At 43.8% G+C, this 20,776-nt stretch overlaps 1 long non-coding RNA gene across 1 annotated transcript in view; it reads right to left on the minus strand.

Moving 5' to 3' along the window:
* LOC126262989 (uncharacterized) overlaps positions 1 to 20,776 on the minus strand; it is a 173,339-nt gene that overhangs the window by 91,220 nt on the left and 61,343 nt on the right. The window contains exon 3 of the long non-coding RNA XR_007546795.1: positions 10,335 to 10,436. This is a non-coding gene — a long non-coding RNA (uncharacterized LOC126262989). The remainder of the gene's footprint in view (positions 1 to 10,334; positions 10,437 to 20,776) is intronic.

Here is a 20,776-nt window from a genome sequence, read left to right on the forward strand (position 1 = left end):
TGTGTTAATAATTCAGAAATGGACTGGATAACAGCATTGCTGGTTCTAAGGACAATTAGAAAAAAATAACTCTGTGAGTGCACAAGTGGTAGTTATGGACTTGCTATATTGTCCGCAAGACTCTTCGATGGTGATTGTGCACCTGCACAGACGCAGCAGATGGCTGCTGGCCATCTCTACAAGGACTACAGTGGGTCTGCACCTTTGATGACCCACCAATACCATTATTTCTACAAGGACTGCAGTGGGTCTGCACCTCTGGTGGCCCACCAATACCATACTCTCTACCAGGACTACAGTGGGTCTGCTCTGTGATGACCTACCTACCAATATTCTTCAAAACTTCGACTGACTCTCCTGTGGGTTTGCTCTGTTGTGGCCCATTACCTGTCTGCATGTCAAGAGTCAGTACAGTCTTTCCGTTGGAAGGACAACACTACTTCTTCAAGACTGCATGGAAATCCACTACTTCCGTGTGTATTCTCTTTTACTGCTCAGACTTGGAGAAAAACACTGCAATTTTACTGTGATGAATGATCAGGACTGCCTTTATGGACTGTGAGAAAATTTTAGCTTTTGACCAACATTGTATCAATAAGTGTGTGCATTGGATATCTTTGTTATTGTAATTTGAAAATTTTTATCAAATCATTTTTGGCCACTGCCCAAAACAATTTGTAAAATTTTTTGTGGGGAGCATGGGGGCTATGTAAGTAGGCTGTTTATGTTTTCATATTGGTAAGGCCACGTAGCGCTCTGTATGAAAATCACTGGCTGTGCTGTGTGCAGTCTGTGGCTAGTTTGCATAGTTGTCTGCCATTGTAGTGTTGGGCAGCTGGATGTGAACAGCGCGTAGCGTTGTGCATTTGGAGGTGAGCCGCCAGCAGTGGTGGATGTGGGGAGAGAAATGGCGGAGTTTTGAAATTTGTAAGACTGGATGTCATGAACTGCTATGTATATTATGATTTTTCAACACTATTAAGGTAAATACATTGTTTGTTCTCTATTAAAATCTTTCATTTGCTAACTATGCCTATCAGTAGTTAGTGCCTTCCGTAGTTTGAATCTTTTATTTAGCTGGCAGTAGTGGCGCTCGCTGTATTGCAGTAGTTCGAGTAACAAAGATTTTTGTGATGTAAGTGATTTGTAGGGATTATTGAAAGTCAGATTGCGTTGCGCTAAAAATATTGTGTGTCAGTTTAAGGACAGTCATGTATAATTGTTCTAAGGGGATGTTTCATATGTCGACCCTTAGCCGAGGGTACCAGTTCATGGTGATAGATGGTAAATCATCCAGTAGAACAGAAGTGATATCTGGCGTTCTGCAAGGTACTGTCATAGGCCCTCTGCTTTTCCTGATTTACATAAATGATCTAGGTGATAATCTGAGCAGTCCCCTTAGATTGTTTGCAGATGACGTTGTTATTTACCGTCTAGTAAAATCATCAGACGATCAATTCCAATTACAAAATGATCTAGAGAGAATTTCTGTTTGCAAAAAGTGGCAATTGGCACTAAACAAAGAAAAGTACGAGGTCATCCACATGGGTACTAAAAGAAATCCGATAAATTTTGGGTATACGATAAATCGCACAAGCCTAAGGGCTGTCAATTCGACTAAATATCTGGGAATTACAATTACGAGCAATTTAAGTGGAAAGACCAAACAGATAATATTATGGGGAAGGCGAAACAAAGACTGCGTTTTGTTGGCAGAACACTTAGAAGATGCGACAAACCCACTAAAGAGACAGCCTACATTACACTTGTCCGTTCTCTGCTGGAATATTGCTGGGCGGTGTGGGATCCTTACCAGATAGGATTGACGGAGGACATTGAAAAAGTGTAAAGAAGGGCAGCTCGTTTCGTGTTATCGCGCAATAGGAGTGAGAGTGTCACTGATATGATACGCGAGTTGGGGTGGCACACACTGAATCAAAGACGGTTTTCTTTGCGGCGATATCTATTTACGAAATTACAATCAACAACTTTCTCTTACGAATGTGTAAATATTTTGTTGACACCCACCTACGTAGGGAGAAATGATCATCATAATAACATAAGAGAAATCAAAGCTTGAACGGAAAGATTTAGGTGCTCCTTTTTCTCATGCGCCAATCGAGAGTGGAATGGAAGAGAAGCAGTAAGAAAATGGTTCAGTGATCCCTCTGCGAGCCACTTAAGTGTGAATTGCAGAGTAACCATGCAGATGTAGATGAATGACCGAACTGATGACATTCAAGCAAAAATGCAGTAATAGTCCCTCCTATGGTTTATGTTGCTTTGAATCAGGGCATGGAGTACTCCTACTCCCGACTTCCGACCCTTGCCCATTGAATGCAAATGTCGCACAATGCTTAGGCACTGTCAGTCCGTCACATGTGTCAGATATTGTGTCTTCCTGAATGTGGAAAATCATTAATGTGAGAACAATCTTGTGTGGAAGAAGAAAAGTCTGTTCTGACTTATTTTGCTCAGAAGCACTCGCCCGATACACAGTACAAAGGTTTAGTCCTGCCTCCATTGCCTTCAAATGGTTCAAATGGCTCTGAGCACTATGGGACTTAACATCTATGGTCATCAGTCCCCTAGAACTTAGAACTACTTAAACCTAACTAACCTAAGGACTGAAACTTCCCCTTTTAAACAATTTTACACGACTGTGCTTAAACTGACACACAATATTTATAGCGCAACGCAATCTGACTTTCAAAAATCCCTACAAAAGAATGGCCCTGACTAACATTAACCTATACGTTTCACAAATCACTTACCTCACAAAAATCTTCGCTGCTCAAGCTACTGCAATACAGCGAGCGCCACTACTGCCAGCTAAATAAAAGATTCAAACTATGGAAGGCACTAACTACTGATAGGGATAGTTAGCAAATGAAAGATATTAATAGAGAACAAAGAATGTATTTACCTTGATATCATCATTTATAAATATAGCAGTTCATGACAAATTACAAAACTCCGCCATCTCTCTCCCCACATCCACCACTGCTGGCGGCTCACCTCCAACTGAGCAACGCTACGCGCTGTTCACAGCTAGCTGCCTAACACTACAATGGCGAGTATTACAACAATGCAAAGCAGCCACAGACTGCACACGGCACAGCCAGTGATTTTCATACAGAGGTGGCGTTACCAATAAAACAACCTAAACAGCCTACTTACAGGACATCACATACATCCATGCCCGAGGCAGGATTCGAACCTGCGACCATTGCCTTCTATTGAGCGCGAAGAGAATAACATTTCGCATATGTTAGACCTTTTTCGACTTTCGATTCTATTTAACAACTCTTGAATGACGTGCTAGCTTTCGCGTTTTAGCCTTTGACGAGTTAGAGTAAAATAAAATACACAAACACACACTCACATACACGCAGACACACACCTGTGCCCCTACCTGGTCCCAGCTAGACTCTCAGCTAGTCCGGCTGACACAGTGTAGGAACATAGGCGTGTATCTGCGTGTATGTGAGTGTGTATTTGTGTATTTTATTTTACTCTAGCTCGTCAAAGGAAAAAGATCCGTAAGCTAGCAAGTTTTCTTCCTTTTGCGTGTGCCTGTAGACAACTCAACCCTTCTGCTTTCCAGACAGTGCCCACCTTTAATCCTAAATTATTTTTACATTTGTAAGCTTGAAGTATGCAAACTCCAGTACGTAACTGCAAGATGAGTACTAAGAAACTGACAGTTGGTAAATACACTGACAGCGCCGCGCCGCGGTCGCCTGTTCGCAGGTTGCCTGACATCCGGGGCGAGTTGCGTGTGGCCGGCAGCTGGTAGAACAAGGAAACTGATCTTGAAGATGCCAGGAGCTGTTTCTCGAAGTTTTTGCTATTACAGGTCGGTTAGAAAGCAAAGCGCAGTATCTCCGAGGTCCTATCAAACTAATGATAACTTTAGCAGTCAACCGAAACGCAATTTAAAAATATAGGTAATAAACACAAACTCGAGACTTTATTTCTACATTTCACGACATTTACCGCTTTTTTTATGAAAGACGCCACCCTTTTTTTTTACCATAACTCTAACCTTTCTTTCTTTCTATGAAAAAGGGAAGAAGCTTTTTTCCTTCCTCACTTTCCCGATTGTAAAGGAAACAACAAAAATGGTTCTATTGGACACCGCCACTTTGATCCAAAAAAGAAAAAATACAAGCATCATTCCAGACGTTGGGCTGGCCGCGGTGGCCGAGCGGTTCTAGGCGCTATAGTCCGGAACCGCGTTGCTGCTACAGTCGCAGGTTCGAATCCTGCCTTGGGCATGAATGTGTGTAATGTTCTTAGCTTAGTTAGGTTTAAGTAGTCCTAAATCTAGGGGACTGATGACCTCAGATGTTAAGTCCCATGGTGCTTAGAGTCATTTGAGCCATTTGAACCAGGCGTTGGCTCGTAACTACGCCTATCCCAACAGTTCTGTTCAGCTAAGGAAGGAAAGGTGGGACAGGGTATCAAATGTACGTGACAGAGACGAAGTTTTTTTTGTTATTATATTTTTTACATTGAAGTCCATGCAGACCGCCCATAACCGAGGAGAAATCCATGCCCGACTTCTCGAAATAAAGGGGAAAACCGCTGGCAATCAGTGTTTCAAAAATAGTGCATCAGATAAACTACCCATTCCAGGGACATTCTAGCTACGTTGTGCGTAAGTTGGTGAACTGTTGCTGTATTTCGGATCACAGACAATGGCGCAGGATCTTTCGTTTGCACAGGACGAAAAATCTAGAATATTCTTCACGTCAGTAGCAAAAAAAAGAATATGGTCCTTCAAGGCAGTGGAACCAATTCACAGAGTGAGTCTTTCTCTGCAGGTAGTACATGTCATCCGAGAACATCATCAAGTGCGTTGTTATTAGGTCAGGAGTGGTACGTGTGGGCAAGGTCTTAATGCGCTGGACCAAACGCTGAGCCACAAACAAAACAATGATCGTCCATGTCCGGCACCCCGCACGTGGTACAAAGCGGGGAGTCGGCGAGCTGAACTTGGTGGAGGCGAGAACGATTTGGTTGTTTTCCGTAGACGGTGACGTACCACGCAGAGAGCGTAGTAGTGACAAGAAAAGGGGAGTTCACTACCCGTCATACATTTCGTGACCTGTAGTGCGGGTATTTCTGTTCTATCAAACTAGGGCCGTGGGCTAGTTGCGTCTCAGTGTAGACCACCTACGTCGACAACAAGTGCACAGGTGGCAAAGAGGCAGGAAGGTAGCTGTGTTCCAGAAAACAGAGTCCTATTTGACAGAATGGTGCTGGGGTGTCCGACAACATCACCACAGGGGCCAGTGAGGCCCAGGCATATGTAACAAGCAGTAAGCTGGTAAAGCACGTCGGGCAACGCCACATATCGTCGACTTTGGGCTGACAAAAAAGAGCTGCCGGCCGGTGTGGCAGAGCAGTTCTAGGCGCTACAGTCTGGAACCGCGAGACCGCTACGGTCGCAGGTTCGAATCCTGCCTCGGGCATGGATGTTTGTGATGTCCTTAGGTTAGTTAGGTTTAAGTAGTTCTAAGTTATAGGGGACTGATGACCTCAGAAGTTAAGTCCCATAGTGCTCAGAGCCATTTGAACCATTTTGAACAAAAAGGGCCCGAGCTCTATCGGGAACTTGGTATCGACCCACACCCCCCTCGAGCCTTGGGAAGGGCGAGGGACTCTTGGCAGACTTTGAAGAAATGGGTAACAAAGGAACCCATAACAGCTAACATGCAGCGAGCCAGGATTTGCAAGACTGGGACACTTCGCACCACGTGAAGGATCCACGACGCTGCGTGCGTGTTAACATAACACTCACATTGTAGGAGGTCAAGGGAGCAGAGGCGATGTTCAACGACTCCAAACCTGATTCGTTGTGCAGCAGTCATTCGCAGCTGATGTCTACAGAGCGCTGCACGTCAGCCGTAAAATCGCTGCCAAAGCACGTTAAGGTATTGATCACGTTGAGCGGGTCAACACTCCCCTCAGACCGGCCTGTACCCTTAAGCCGTCGGCACGCGGACCGCGCTGTCGAGCGTCAACGGTGAGCGTGCTAAGTTCAACGTGCTGCTGTACGCTCCGAGACGATGCGACTTGTCCATACGGTACGTGGGCCCCAACGTTGTACACGCGATCGCAGCGCACTCCGGCGGCAGTTGCGGGAAGTTTCTAGTTCGTAAATCACACTGTTTACTAAACGTGTGAGCGTAAAATTCCCAGGTTAGCTCTATTAAAACGCACATTTCCTTCATTGTCCACGAAAAGTAAAGTACCATGTCCAATCAATAAGGACACAGGCTTATAAAAGTTCCATTACAAACAGTGCGGTACAAGTTTGCAATACTTCTTCACATAAGATAAACATTATTTCATCATTCTCACATTTTAGTACAACTCTAAGGTCAGTCTTACTTGATCACTGTTCCTACCCAGTAGCAGAATCTTTGTAACACGTGAATTACAAAGCGTAAAAGAAAGAGGAGCAAAATAGCTTTACACAAGCAGCGCTAGGTCTCCTGTAGATCAAGCCAATCGAACACCCAAAGAAAGGTGAAGTTAATTTACATAACATAAAAAATTATGGTAATTACTTATATTATACTAATAAAAAAGTAACAGAACATAATAAAAACGCAACCACCACCCAGACATTAAAATTCCACGATTCCGCAACGCTACTCACCACGCTGTATCAACACTGAGTAATCAAATGTTATTCCTAGAATCTTACCAATTGTAGTACTTGCTGAAATTTTTAATCGTAGTTATGTTACTGACTGAATTTTATTTATAACAACTTGTACCAAGAACAATGCGTTTTGGGTTCATCCTCAGTGTATTGCTGCCATCAAATAGCATTCTCTCATAATACGCAAGTTACAATAATTCTTTTGCCACGAATATGATTTTCTCATTATTTTATTGCGACGGATCACACAGTTAACAAAGGGTTTTCCAGTGATTCTGAATTTGCTGGTGCTCAGAAACGGCATATATACGCGTAGGCTTGAAATCAATGGCAATATGGCGCCTCACATCTTTGTGCTGAAGGGAGATAGGGTGCATGTGGCGTAGGTGGCGTTGTGCCATCTCGTTGGTCAACGCTCAGACGCACGCTCAGAATATCTGACATGCTCTGCACGTTTGGAAAGACTCCCGAACGTGCTATTCCACGCTATGACGTCCGGATGCACGGTCCGTGTGCCGACGGCTTTATACATAGCTCGCGATTTACACACGTTAACGGAGCTGCCCGACGCCTCGTCGCAGGTCTTTTCCCGCACAAGCACTGCCTGGGTATCGTCGGCCCTTGGAAGGCAGAGGAGTAAATAGTCCACGTAGCGGGTGCAGCAAAATCGACGTCCACCTAGTGATACCCCTGTCAGTCGTTCTCGTAGGCCACATAACAATGCTTCTAGGGCGAAGGCATGCAGTAATGCCGACAGGAGCACCTCTGTCACACCGGGCACCAGACCAGGATCGGTTGTATGAACCCATCATTAGACAGCACGCTGCGCCGCCCAGGAGACATATGGCCATCTCCAGAATAGTTTCTAGGTAAACTGTAAGAACCGAATGATCGATCCAGTCAAATGCCTGGCTGAACTGTAAGGGCGCCAAAGTTGCAGACAAATGCTGACCTCGAGCTAGGGCGATCAGATCTCTGTACCAGCAGAATACTGTCTGAATGTTGTACACTTTGCCTAGTGACGTTTGATCACAGGCCATGACATAACAGGCTGTAATCTTAAGTTGTACTGCCAAATAACATGTGAAGATCTTCATCTCGCTATTTAGCATGGTGAACGGGCAATAGTTACTGTTGTGCAGATACCTGTGGGGTTTGTGAATAGGGCCAATGATGCCCTCTAGAAAGGCATCGGGGACCATCAGGGGACAACAGTTCTCCGTAGATAACAGTCCGTGCAGGTGCTAACAGATATCAGAAAGCACAACAAAATTCAATGGGCATGCCATCATCGCCACGTGACTTATTAGCAGCTCCTAATGGGATAGCATTGAGGACTTCATCTTCTGTTGCTGATGCCTCCAATTCCAGTGCAATATCCTCTGGTATGGCACCAAATGTCAGCCGAGAGACTTCTCCAATGACAGCCAATGAATGAGGGTGGTTAGCATACAACCTAGAATAATGAGCGTCCAGTGCTGTATTGGGTGTCATGTTGCCTGCTTTCGTCACCAGTGATGGTTTGAACCAGGGCCTGGCTCCTCGTCGCCTTTCTGGTGGAAGGTGATACGTCGATGGAGCTTGCGAAGCCATATGGTCACAAGTGCAGGCTCACACCATCGTCCCTTCAAGTTGGCGGGTTCTGATATGTGCATGGTTCAGACGAAAATGGGACTGTAGAGCTTAGTAATAAAAGTTCATGGATTGCCTCCTCCTAGCTACCACGTCTCTGCCAAACGCCATCATGGCCTGGCAGAGGGCAGGTTTTGCTCAGGACACCCACCGCGACAGCACTGACTGGTAAGCGTCACAGTGGCGCTGACATGAATCCCGGGTCACCTTGATAAGCAGTTGGGAGACTCCAATAGGGCCAAATTCAGCTTTCCAACACACCTTCCATGCCACACCCTCTGGTGGTCGAGGGTAATGGTGCAGACATACGCCACATGGTCGGAAATAGCGACAGGCCAAATCTCAGCCAGTTAGGTTTCTTCCACAAGCAAGAGTGAGGTATAAAAGCGTTCAAGGGACTGGAAGACTACGGTGCAGTGCGTGAAACCAGGACAGTCGCCAAGAACGTTTTCCCATGTGTCCACAGGTTGGAGAAGGTCGACGATCGTGGCAAGCTCTGGGCAAGGTGAAACCGTGGCAACTGTTCTTAAGGGTGGAGGGAGGAATTAAAATCACCACCCATCATAAATGCAACTTGAAGCCCCATGAAAAGAGATAAAACCGCCTCTGCACAAAAGGCAGAGCATTCCCTTCGCCTCACCGTCCTCAGCGAGCGTAAGCATTAATAATTTGGACACTGAAAAGTGTCGGCTTCAAAAGGTGTTGTTCTGTATCGTAGTGGGATCGGTCGTCATCCAACGGTGCCTCAACCCAACTGGAAGGCAACCAGGGGTTTTGTGACGCCCTAGTCGACGTACATCACTACTGTAACTTCACTACTCGGCTTCTGACGTGAGGACGTTGTTTCCCCCAGAGGTGATGCAGAAGAAATCTGAAGCCTCGACTCCCCTTCAGTTTCGAGCAACGATGGTATGTCGGAAAGAATCTGGGCCGGTGCATCTGACAATTTCGCAACGGTGACATAGATGACAGGGAGCACTGTAGATGTCATGGCTGGTGCGACATCTCCTGCCAACCTCTTAATCAGGCGTCTGCAAAGACCATCCAACTACACGTGGTCCTCCTGGCTGCATCCTGCACAATTGCACGGCTGACAGCCGTACATCACGCTCGCCTGCAATTCGCCAATCATCAAATAAAGAAGGCATGTGCTTCTTGACTTGATGCACACCATATAAGACTAGGCGCTCAGTCCGGAGCCGCGCGACTGCTACGGTCGCAGGTTCGAATCCTGCCTCAGGCATGGATGTGTGTGATGTCCTTAGGTTAGTTAGGTTTAAGCAGTTCTAAGGTCTAGGGGACTGATGACCATAGATGTTAAGTCCCATAGTGCTCAGAGCCATTTGCACCATTTAGCCACACCATATAAGATGTGGTAGGTCTCGAAGTCTGCCATTTTTCCGCAATGTTATTGAGGTCGAGAGGCAGATACGACCACGTCTTGCGGTACCTCAAACGAAGCATGGATGCATGCAGGGTATGGAGGCTGAACATTGCGTGACCAACTAAAACAGCTCCGACGTGGCCACCAGGGTCATTGAATTGCGGTCCCCAGGTGAAACTCCGCCCAACATCAGCGCAACCTTCTTCGGTTTGCAGTTTGATGCACACGACACTGCTTGTGATGGGGAAGTGAATTCCTGCAACGTCTGCAGGTACGGGATGAAGTTCGTTAGAAATTAATTGTTTCACTTCGTGCGCTCCAAGTCGTGCATATTCTAGTTGAAAGGTCGCAAGGCGGTAAGATAATGCCATTGCAGGTCAAAACGTTAAGGAATACAGCGACGTAGCACTGGTATGAGCCGACTGCCACTAGACCGATGGCAGGTACAGCACTCTAAAACCTCGCGAACACTGTATGTCAATGAAACAAACAGCTTTGTTTCGAAAACAATAACTCAGATATTGATCTTGTGTTTGCTGTCGACCTTCGACTGTATAAGAACGGTGAATTAAAATTAATTGTTTCACATCTCGAACACATTTTGCTTCATATTGCTCTATGCCTGTAGCTGAAACCTACCTTGTTCATTCAGAATCCTCACACTGACGGCAGCAAGCAATGCAGATGGGCAGGACTACGCACAAGAAGACTCCTAGCACAATTCCAGCGATTGCTCCAGAGCTAGAAAGTAAAATATGCCTGTTAATGGAGTAACTACGACAATGGGATATAAAGTTGACTACTGACAGCCATATTTTCACTTCTATGTAGTTTCTAAACTTTTCACGAGATGCATATGTCCAGCTCATCCACAACGAACGTAAGGTGAGCACTGGATACCCAGCAGATAAGCTTAAACTGAAACTATGGCGATGCTAATGAAAATACCAAAGTTTAGAAACATTATTCAGATCGTTGTTCTGAGTAAAACTTACATGTTAATTACTGTGGCTGTAATGCTGCAGAGATTATAACTGAAACAACAACCAGCTAAAAGTACATTTAACAAGGTTTGTTTAGATCAAATCATGGTCAGTTTCAGAGTTTGTACAAATGAACCTTCAGATGGTTGCTACAGGTTTCTTTGTTTTCTTTCTGGGCATCGTTTTGTATCCGTTATTGGTTTCCTACACTAAGATACACAGAAAATTTTTTAATGTGTTCATCCTTCTGAGTGGAGGTTTGAAGGACTTCGGCCGTTCACTTAGATAATAAAATGGAATACCTGCTGCCGTCCTTTCGATGTTATTTATTATGTAGCTACCAGTTTCGGTGATTCAGTGCACCATCTTCAGGCCCGCACTGACGCTGAGGGAGTAAATTGCAATCGTATACACGATACCATTAGTAGCCAATATCTGTGAACTGGTTTCCGTAGATTGTAACAAAGATGTTGGACCTTCAACCATCAACTAACAAATAGTGAACAAAAAACTTTCTGTCCGTCCTAGTGCAGTAAACCAATGACAGGACTAAAACGAGGCACCAGAGAGAAAAACAAGGAAACGTGTATAAAAAATCCGAAGACTGATTTGTAAAGAAATCCGGATCTGCTCATGATTTCATCTAAATAAATCCTGTCAAACCGTACTTGTGGCTGGTTACTGTTTCAATTATAAATGTCATTCTTCTGATATTTATTTCCAAATTCGATATTATGTAATATTATTGGATTAGAGCTGCCGATTTGTCGTGATTCTCAAGAAACTTTATAAATTTCCGCTCACTTTGCATTACTTTTCAAGTAACTAACATCCTCAGAAATTTTTCCAAGAGGGGACAATGTTCGGAAGACGACATCCCATTGGTGTATTGGAAGACTTGTTTGCCCCAAGAACAACAGGAGATACACGAAGCGCTGTGAATCACAAACAAGTGACAGATGCCCAATCAATATATTTTTAATGTTCATTACTTTGATACGTAGCTCATAAGCATAGTTAGGGTACACAAAATACATCTTTCTGTACCATTAATATAATTATGGATGTCTCAGCTTCTGAGTTAATGATCCTAGATTGGGCCTGTACACGTTTAAACTTATTGTATCCAGCGAGTTAGGAAGTAATGTCAGCAAATATTCTCAAAAGATATTGTAATATAATACCGATAATGTTGGGTGGAAACTAAAAATTAAAAACCTTAAATTAGAAAAAGCAGAACTGTAGAATGCTTGTTGGATATCAACGAAGGTAAGTAACAAAAAATATCATCTAAGTGTAAATTCAGAAAATAAACTTTCCTTAACTTCGATCCCATATAAAACAATATTTGCATACAGGGCAAGTCATCTGATCATATTAAGAGATTACCTTCCTTATTCCAGAATGAGATATTCACTCTGCAACGGAGTGTGCGCTGATATGAAACTTCCTGGCAGATTAAAACTGTGTGCTCGATCGAGACTCGAACTCGGGACCTTTGCCTTTCGCGGGCAAGTGCTCTACCATCTGAGCTACCGAAGCACGACTCACGCCCGGTGCTCACAGCTTTACTTCTGGCAGTATCTCGTCTCCTACCTTCCAAACTTTACAGAAGTTCTCCTGCGAACCTTGCAGAACTAGCACTCCTGAAAGAAAGAATATTGCGGAGACATTGCTTAGCCACAGCCTGGGGGACGTTTCCAGAATGAGATTTTCACTCTGCAGCGGAGTGTGCGCTGATATGAAACTTCCTGGCAGATTAAAACTGTGTGCCCGACCGAGACTCGAACTCGGGACCTTTGCCTTTCGCGGGCAAGTGCTCTACCATCTGAGCTACCCAAGCACGACTTCCGCCCGGTGCTCACAGCTTTGCTTCTGGCAGTATCTCCTCTCCTACCTTCCAAACTTTACAGAAGTTCTCCTGCGAACCTTGCAGAACTAGAACTCCTGAAAGAAAGGATACTGCGGAGACATGGCTTAGCCACAGCCTGGGGGACGTTTCCAGAATGAGATTTTCACTCTGCAGCGGAGTTTGCGCTGATATGAAACTTCCTGGCAGATTAAAACTGTGTGCCCGATCGAGACTCGAACTCGGGACCTTTGCACACAGTTTTAATCTGCCAGGAAGTTTCATATCAGCGCACATTCCGCTGCAGAGTGAAAATCTCATTCTGGAAACGTCCCCCAGGCTGCGGCTAAGCCATGTCTCCACAGTATCCTTTCTTTCAGGAGTGCTAGTTCTGCAAGGTTCGCAGGAGAACTTATGTAAAGATTCAGTGATGCACAGTAGATAAAGTTATAGGGACAAGAGTTATTGATCAAGGGCATCCAGTGCGAAATTTTCTGACCAGCCTTACGATTTTGCAGTACTATCACTGGAACAAACATCATCACTCATACATTAATTTAACTCCACAACGTGCCCTTTCAGATGATAGACACTGAATATCTGACCTACTTGAACAACGCTTCAGAAGCAACTTTGCTCGCCTCCCTAGTTCAGATTCTAGCTACAAAAAACATTTGCACGTCAGTGGAACACAGACCATGTGAAAAGGTATCGTACAGAACCTCGTATCAGATTTATAACCATAGGAACGACAACTTCAGCTGCCTACGTGATGTTAGCCATAACAGACAATGCTTGTTGTCAATTCAAGCATAGAGTTGCCCAAATTCTATCTTGCCTAACTTCAGGCTGCTTCAGTGCTATTGGCACAAACGTGGAATAGACTGGCAAAGGACAGAACCAATCACGAAGCGGAAACTCAGTGTGTGTGCAAGTACCAAAGCAACAGTAATATAAGTGTAGATAGTGTAAAGAGATAAGGGACACTTGAGAAACGTAGAGGGATAAAATATGTATTTATTTGTAAATGAATCATTGCTTATGTTGCAGACAGCTTACAAACAGTAATCTAGACGAAATTTCCTGACAGATTAAACCTGTGTGCCGGACCGAGACTCGAAGTCGGGACATTCACCTTTCGCGGGCAAGTGCTCTACCAGCTGAGCTACCCAAGCACGACTCACGACCCGTCCTCATAGCTTCAATTCTGCCAGTACCTCGTCTCCTACCTTCAAAACTTCATAGAAGCTCTTCTGCGAACCTTGCAGAACTAGCACTCCTGGAAGAAAGGATATTGCGGAGACATGGCTTAGCTACAGCCTAGGGGATGCTTACAGAAAGAGATTTTCACTCTGCAGCGGAGTGTGCGCTGATATGAAACTCCCTGACAGATTAAAACTGTGTGCCGGACCGAGACTCGAACTCGGGACATTTGCTAGTTCTGCAAGGTTCTCAGAAGAGCTTCTGAGAAGTTTGGAAGGTAGGAGACGAGGTACTGGCAGAATTGAAGCTGTGAGGACGGGTCGTGAGTCGTGCTTGGGTAGATCAGTTGGTAGAGCACTTGCCCGCGAAACGCATATGTCCCGAGTTAGAGTCTCGGTCCGGCACACAGCTTTAATCTGCCAGGAAGTTTCATATCAGCGCACACTCCGCTGCAGAGTGAAAATCTCATTCAGGAATCTAGACGGCTGGATTTTCTTAGAGAGAAGCAAGTGTAACGGTGTGCGGCACGGCCACAGCCAAGTACCAGATCTAGGATATTTGCAGCTGCCTCCGCTGCCAGACTCCTGAGCTGCCGATGCATCAAAAATGAGGCGTTTCATATCGCCAAGCTACGACGAGCGCGCGGCTTGGGATGTTGACTACCCTCAGTGACGCTTCTGCGTTACAGCCTACTACCATAATATATCAACAGCAGGGTCTCAGTCACTGGCGCTGTCCGAGACATTTCCACATTACACAGAAACATGGCCACTTCCAAACAGCCAGCGGCGAATAGCACTCCATAAACTCCCCAGGACCAGCCAATCGTCATCAGACAGCAGAGGAATAGTATGACGTCAAGCTTGTGACGGTCAGTGCCGTACTGATGATGCTACCACCGTCGCGGAGCCTCGAGCTTATGCCCGTTGCCTGACCACCTGGGTGCCTGGGCGCTTCAACACTGTTTTCTTCACGGCACTGCGTTGGGCTCCATCCATCCCTGGATCTGTCGAGTTTCAACAGAAGACACCTCAACCTTGTGCCCCAGGAGAGAGAGACGCCATTCGCCGTATTTGTTGCGACAGCAGCGGACACCAGTTGTCCAGCTAGGGCTAGGTAACAGAAGATTCCCACGTAGACAGTAGAGATATTCACTCGCTATCACTGACAAGGACGTGGCTGGAAGGTCAGTACACAGGGAGACGTTGTGTCAAGGTATTTTGCACGCTCATCAGGGATCAACACTAGCAACTTCGAAGTACGGTGACGGCCTTTGTGGCCGAGCGGTTCTAGGTGCTCAAGTCCGGAACCGCGCTGCTGCTACGGTCGCAGGTTCGAATCCTGCCTCGGGTATGGGTGTGCGTGATGTCCTTAGGTTATAGTTAGGTTTAAGTAGTTCTAAGTCTAGGGGACTGATGACCTCAGATGATGACTCCCATAGTGCGTAGAGCCATTTGACCCGTTTTTTAAGTACAATGCATGTCAATAAACAGTAATAAACATTCCTCGTATCCACGAGCTGCCTCTACTGCTGCACCCACATACGTCCTCGTAAAGAATCAGCGCCCACACCAGGTCATCCTAGACACATCTTTGTACCTGATACAGATTACTAAAGCGACAAAGAAAACATTCAGGGTGAACATGGAGCACAAAGAAGTACGAGAGTAAAGAACTCAGAAATTGGGAAATTAGAGATGTTCAAAATAAGAAGAACGACTAGAACAATTAAGACAACAAAGGAATGAAACATCAGTTACAATCCAGTGAATGAAAATGTCATTTGAAAAAAATCTCAACTTATAGAAAATACGAGAAAATGTCATGAAAAATAGTGCTAGAAATTTGTATCAACTTTTTAAACACCTACTGACAGGGTATTAAGCACAAAATATTTGCTTCATAGACGAAAATTGACTAGAAGAAGGGATCGGTTGGTAGGGCATGTTCTGAGGCACCAAAGGATCACCAGTTTAGTATTGGAGGGCAGCTTGGAGGGTAAAAATCGCAGAGGAAGACGAAGAGATGAATACACTAAACAGATTCAGAAGTATGTAGGTTACAGTAGGTACTGGGAGATGAAGAAGCTTGCACAGGATAGAGTAGCATGGAGAGCTGCATCAAACCAGTCTCTGGACTGAAGACCACAACAACAACAGACGAAAATTGCCAAATTATATTAAATAAGAAGGAAAACGGTGAATATTAGTAAAATTTTTGACAGACTCTCAAACTGCCCAGTTCCAGCAATTAAATTGAAATTTTGAGCAATACCAGAAAATCTTGATGAATATCTCACACTATCGGAGCTAGAAATTCGTGATGCCATCAAAATACTGGAAAATAACAAAGCAATCGGTGAAGACTAATTTAGAGTAGAATTATTAAAATCATCAAGATTAGAAGTGACCAACACTTATCTTTTGAGGATATGTGGAAAACAGAAAAAATTCCATAAAAGTGGGACTCGTGAAGCTATCCCGGCGGATATGTTGTAAATAGTCTTCATGGGTTTGGTGCCGGATCACGTTGTGCAAATTGCACGATATTTCCTCGCAGCAACTGTCCGACAGGAGGCGATTCCGATTTTCAAGACCGCTTTTCAAGTGTTATTTGCGATATTTTCAATGTGTCAGGTACTGCCTACAGCCATGTGTCGGAGCCCTTTACTAATATCTAACTTAAAGCTTAAAGTATACTTAATACTTTTAAAATGTACACTGGTCCTTCCACGGTGATCCTGAAAAGTAGTTGAAATTGGGTAGGCGTGTGATACTGAAACTTAGTAACTAAGGCGTTACATGTCCTGTTCCTTAACCTCAAAATTCCCGTGATCTGTACACATCTGTGACGCCGTCGGACGCTAGATTTGCGTCTGCAATTTACAGGGATTTCGTAAACATCTGATTCCACATATTTCCTGTAACCTACCAACAGTTTGCGTCATGTAAAATGCCTACTTCATTGCTGCAGAATGTGGAACAACAAGCTATTAAGCAGATCTTAGGAGCTGTGTCCCGTTCAGTGTCAGAGGATATAAATACCGAGTTTTAATGAACCTGTTAATACGTATCGATTAAACGAATATCGTACAGGACTAATTTGGAGACTGGCCTATGCAATAGCCACATAAAATTCCGCGGTAAAACTCATTTTGCTCGTAATGGGAAACAAACGGAGCTTTCTTTCAACACTAGGTGTCGCATGACAGAAATGATGAGCAGTAGTTGTTCAGGTCGATTCCAGGTAAAAAATGCAAAAACGAAACAGCAATAATCAACAGACACAGCAGGGAAAATACACTTGACGACTATAGCAATAGCTCTGTAGGTAGCGAGATGCGATGGACATAGTGCTGATATTCAGGTCAGCATGATGTTTTTGGGGAAATTATTCTGGTTTTCAAGTGCGTTCTCCGTGTATTATTCATGATTTCTAAAGGGGGCTGTCGTGTCTGGCGTAACGATCGTGAGAATAAGACAATAGAATTAGGCCACCTACAGAGACTTATGGACAATCATCTTTTCTTCTATTAGTGCGTGAGTGTGGAATAGGAAAGAAGATATCTACCACTGTTAAGATATAGGCTCCACCATGCACCGAATAGTGGCTTGAAGACTATGTGTAGATCCAAGGCAGAGCGGCATGTGATCGTTACGGAGATGCCCAACAGCGAACTCCAGAGGCAGTAGGTACTGAGGGCCATTACCTATCACTGAAAGGTCACTGTTAAAAATCTGACTGGTCTTCCTTCCATACACATCTCGCAAAATGACCGCAACTAGAAATTAGAGCTAATAGAGAGTTAAATATTGGTGGTAGCAAAAGTGGGCCGAGTTTCGTGCAAGTGTACTACACAGGCATGATGTATACGCTACCCACAGCCGAAAGAAAAGAGCGATATTTAATCACCCATATCGACCGTTCAATTTTGAGATGGAAAGGATGGTGGCTGAATGATGGATTTACACTCCGCCGTACCTGGTATGGTGATATGTGTGTCTTACCATCCGATTTTCTGCACACTCCACGTATACACACCAGTATTATTTATGATAAGCTTTATGGAGTGTACATCATTCTTTAGCAGATTTTTTGCATCTTCTAAGAGTTCCGGCAGTAAAATGCATTCTACATCTATTCACACGACTAATCTGCAATTCGAAATTAAGTGCCTGACAGAGTGTTCACCTAAGCATAATCGAGTTGTTTATCTACCGCTTCACTCCAGAAGAGCGTGCAACAAATAGAAACACTTAATCTTTCCGTGCGAGCAGGGCCACTGGCGCTGTCAGTGGTCAAAAAATGGCTCTGAGCACTATGGGACTCAACTGCTGAGGTCATTAGTCCCCTAGAACTTAGAACTAGTTAAACCTAACTAACCTAAGGACATCACAAACATCCATGCCCGAGGCAGGATTCGAACCTGCGACCGTAGCGGTCCTGCGGTTCCAGACTGCAGCGCCTTTAACCGCACGGCCACTTCGGCCGGCATGTCAGTGGTCATTTCGTCTGGTCGCAAGATGTGCTGACGTGCCTGGAGCAGGCAGCAAGCTGTCAGCACTCGATACTTCCGGTCAGCGTTACTGCCTAATGAAATCTTACCCTTCCTTCCCGATCACAATCCCATACGTCAACCACATTTTAAATGTGTATCCGCAGCTCTAGGTGGTTTAATGTCTTCATTGTCACTGGAAGTCACATGTCGTTGGTGTGCACCTCAACACTTAGGTCATATTTTTTTCGACCAAATACTGCAATAATGTTTATAGGTACTGGCAATGTACAGTCGATAAAAGGTTTACACCCAAGTATAACAGTTCACTTTCGAAATGCTACTGAAGCTTCTCAGTGATACAGTAACACATACCATGAGAGTAGTCATGTTCCCACATAACACAAACTGCGATAAGTAATGCTTTCCATTCGTTAGCGAATATACTACACATCTATAAAAACACTTTCGTCTCAGTCTTCAAATATTCAAACCACATAGCAATAAATCAGGGTTCTCCAAATTACGGCGCTCTTGAAAAAAGGTTTTTGAAATGGCGCGCGATTCCTTCCGCTTGTGTAGCTGTAAGGTGCCGCTAAGGGTACTGCCTTCACTTGTTGATTAATAACAGAGATACCACCAGAAGCGCCTTACCTACGGCCACGTCCCCATGGCTGTGATTTCTTTCGAATGCGTGTGAAATATGTCTGTGGGCACTAAAAAAGAGAAAACGTAGTAGTGAGCATTGCATGGGCCGTGAAATGCTTCGTAGACCAATGTGTGTTATCTGCAACCAAGATATTGCTGTTCTTAAGGCATGCAATATTTGCCACCACTACGAGAAAATGCATGCTGAACAGTTTAATAAACAGATGCATCTTAATTAGATTAGATTAGATTAGTTTTTCGTTCCATAGATCCGTGCTGAGAGGATCCTCGTGGATGTGGAACATGTCATTTTTTTTAAATCTTAAATAACAATACATGTATGAATATACACAATAGATCATTTGTTTCTATTAAAAAAATTGTCAATGGAGTAGAAAGAGTTGCCCACTAGTAAGTCTTTCAGGCTCCTTTTAAACTAATCTTTATCTGTAACTAAATTTTTTATGTTTGCTGGCAAATTATGAAGATGAGTGTTCCTGAGTAGTGGACCCCTTTTTGAACTAAAGTAAGTGCTTTTAAGTCCTTGTGCAGATCATTTTTGTTCCTGGAACTGTATGTATGAACTGAGCTGTTTGTTGGAAAAAGAGACATATTATTTACGACAAATTTCATTAAGGAGTAAATATACTGAGAGGCAGTAGTTAGTATACCCAGTTCTTTGAAGAGGTTTCTACAGGACGTCCGTGAATTTACTCACGCTTTTGGACTCTGAAAACTTTTGTTTGACTTGAAGAGTTACCCCAAAATATTATGCCATATGACATTATGGAATGAAAGTAGCCAAGTATGAAAGCTTTTTCATTTTTATGTCGCCTATGTCTGCTGACACTCGAATTGCAGATACAGATTTGTTAAGGCGTTTCTGCAGTTCCTTGGTGTGCTCCTCCAGACTGAATTTATTATTAAGTTGTAATCCCAGGAATTAAAGACTGTCAACCTCTTCTATCTGCCCTTCTTCATACTTTATGCATATGCTGGGTGGAAACCTCTTACAGGTTCTGAATTGCATATAGTGAGTCTTTTCGAAGTTTAATGTCAGTGAGTTGGCTTTAAACCATTTATTAATATCCATGAAAATATCATTAGCAGATCTTTCTAGAACTAGTATTTCTAGAACTTGTGTCATCTGCAGACAAAACGAACTCTGCTTCTGGCAGTGTAACTGATGAGAGATCATTAATATACACAAGAAAAAGCATTGGCCCTAAGATGGATCCTTGTGGGACACCACATGTAATTTCTTCCCATTCTGATGATGACTGATGACTTAATTCACTAGCCCCTTGCACTGACACCCTTGCACAATCAAATGCCTTTGACAAATCACAGAAAATACCTGCTGCTTGTAACTTGTTATTTAATGAATTAAGTACATTTTCACTGTAGGTGTAAAAAGCCTTCTCGATATCAGAACCCTTCAGAAATCCAAACTGTGGTCTTGATAATATTTTATTTGTTGTCAGATGGTTGAGAAGCTGCCTGTACATTACTTTTTCTAAAATTTTTGAGAATGGTGGCAAAAGTGAAATTGTTCTGTAGTTTGATGGTATCTCTTTATCCCCTTTCTTGAATAGAGGTTTAACATCTGCATATTTTAGCCAGTCAGGAAATGTCACAGTTATAATTGACTAGTTACACAAGTAACTTAGAACTGTAGTAAACTCACAAGAACATGCCTTAATTAACTTTGTTGATATTTCATCATAACCACTAGAATGCTTTGTTTTTAAATATTTTATTATGCAAGTTATTTCTTTTGGTGAAGTGAGTGACATATGCATGTACCTGAAGCTATTTGTAAAGGCTAGTTCCAGATATTTAAGGGCATTATTTACTGATCCTGACAATCCCATTCTATCAGTAACGGATATAAAGTACTTGT

The sequence above is a fragment of the Schistocerca nitens genome, chromosome 6, assembly GCF_023898315.1.
Source record: "Schistocerca nitens isolate TAMUIC-IGC-003100 chromosome 6, iqSchNite1.1, whole genome shotgun sequence".
NCBI lineage: Eukaryota > Metazoa > Arthropoda > Insecta > Orthoptera > Acrididae > Schistocerca > Schistocerca nitens.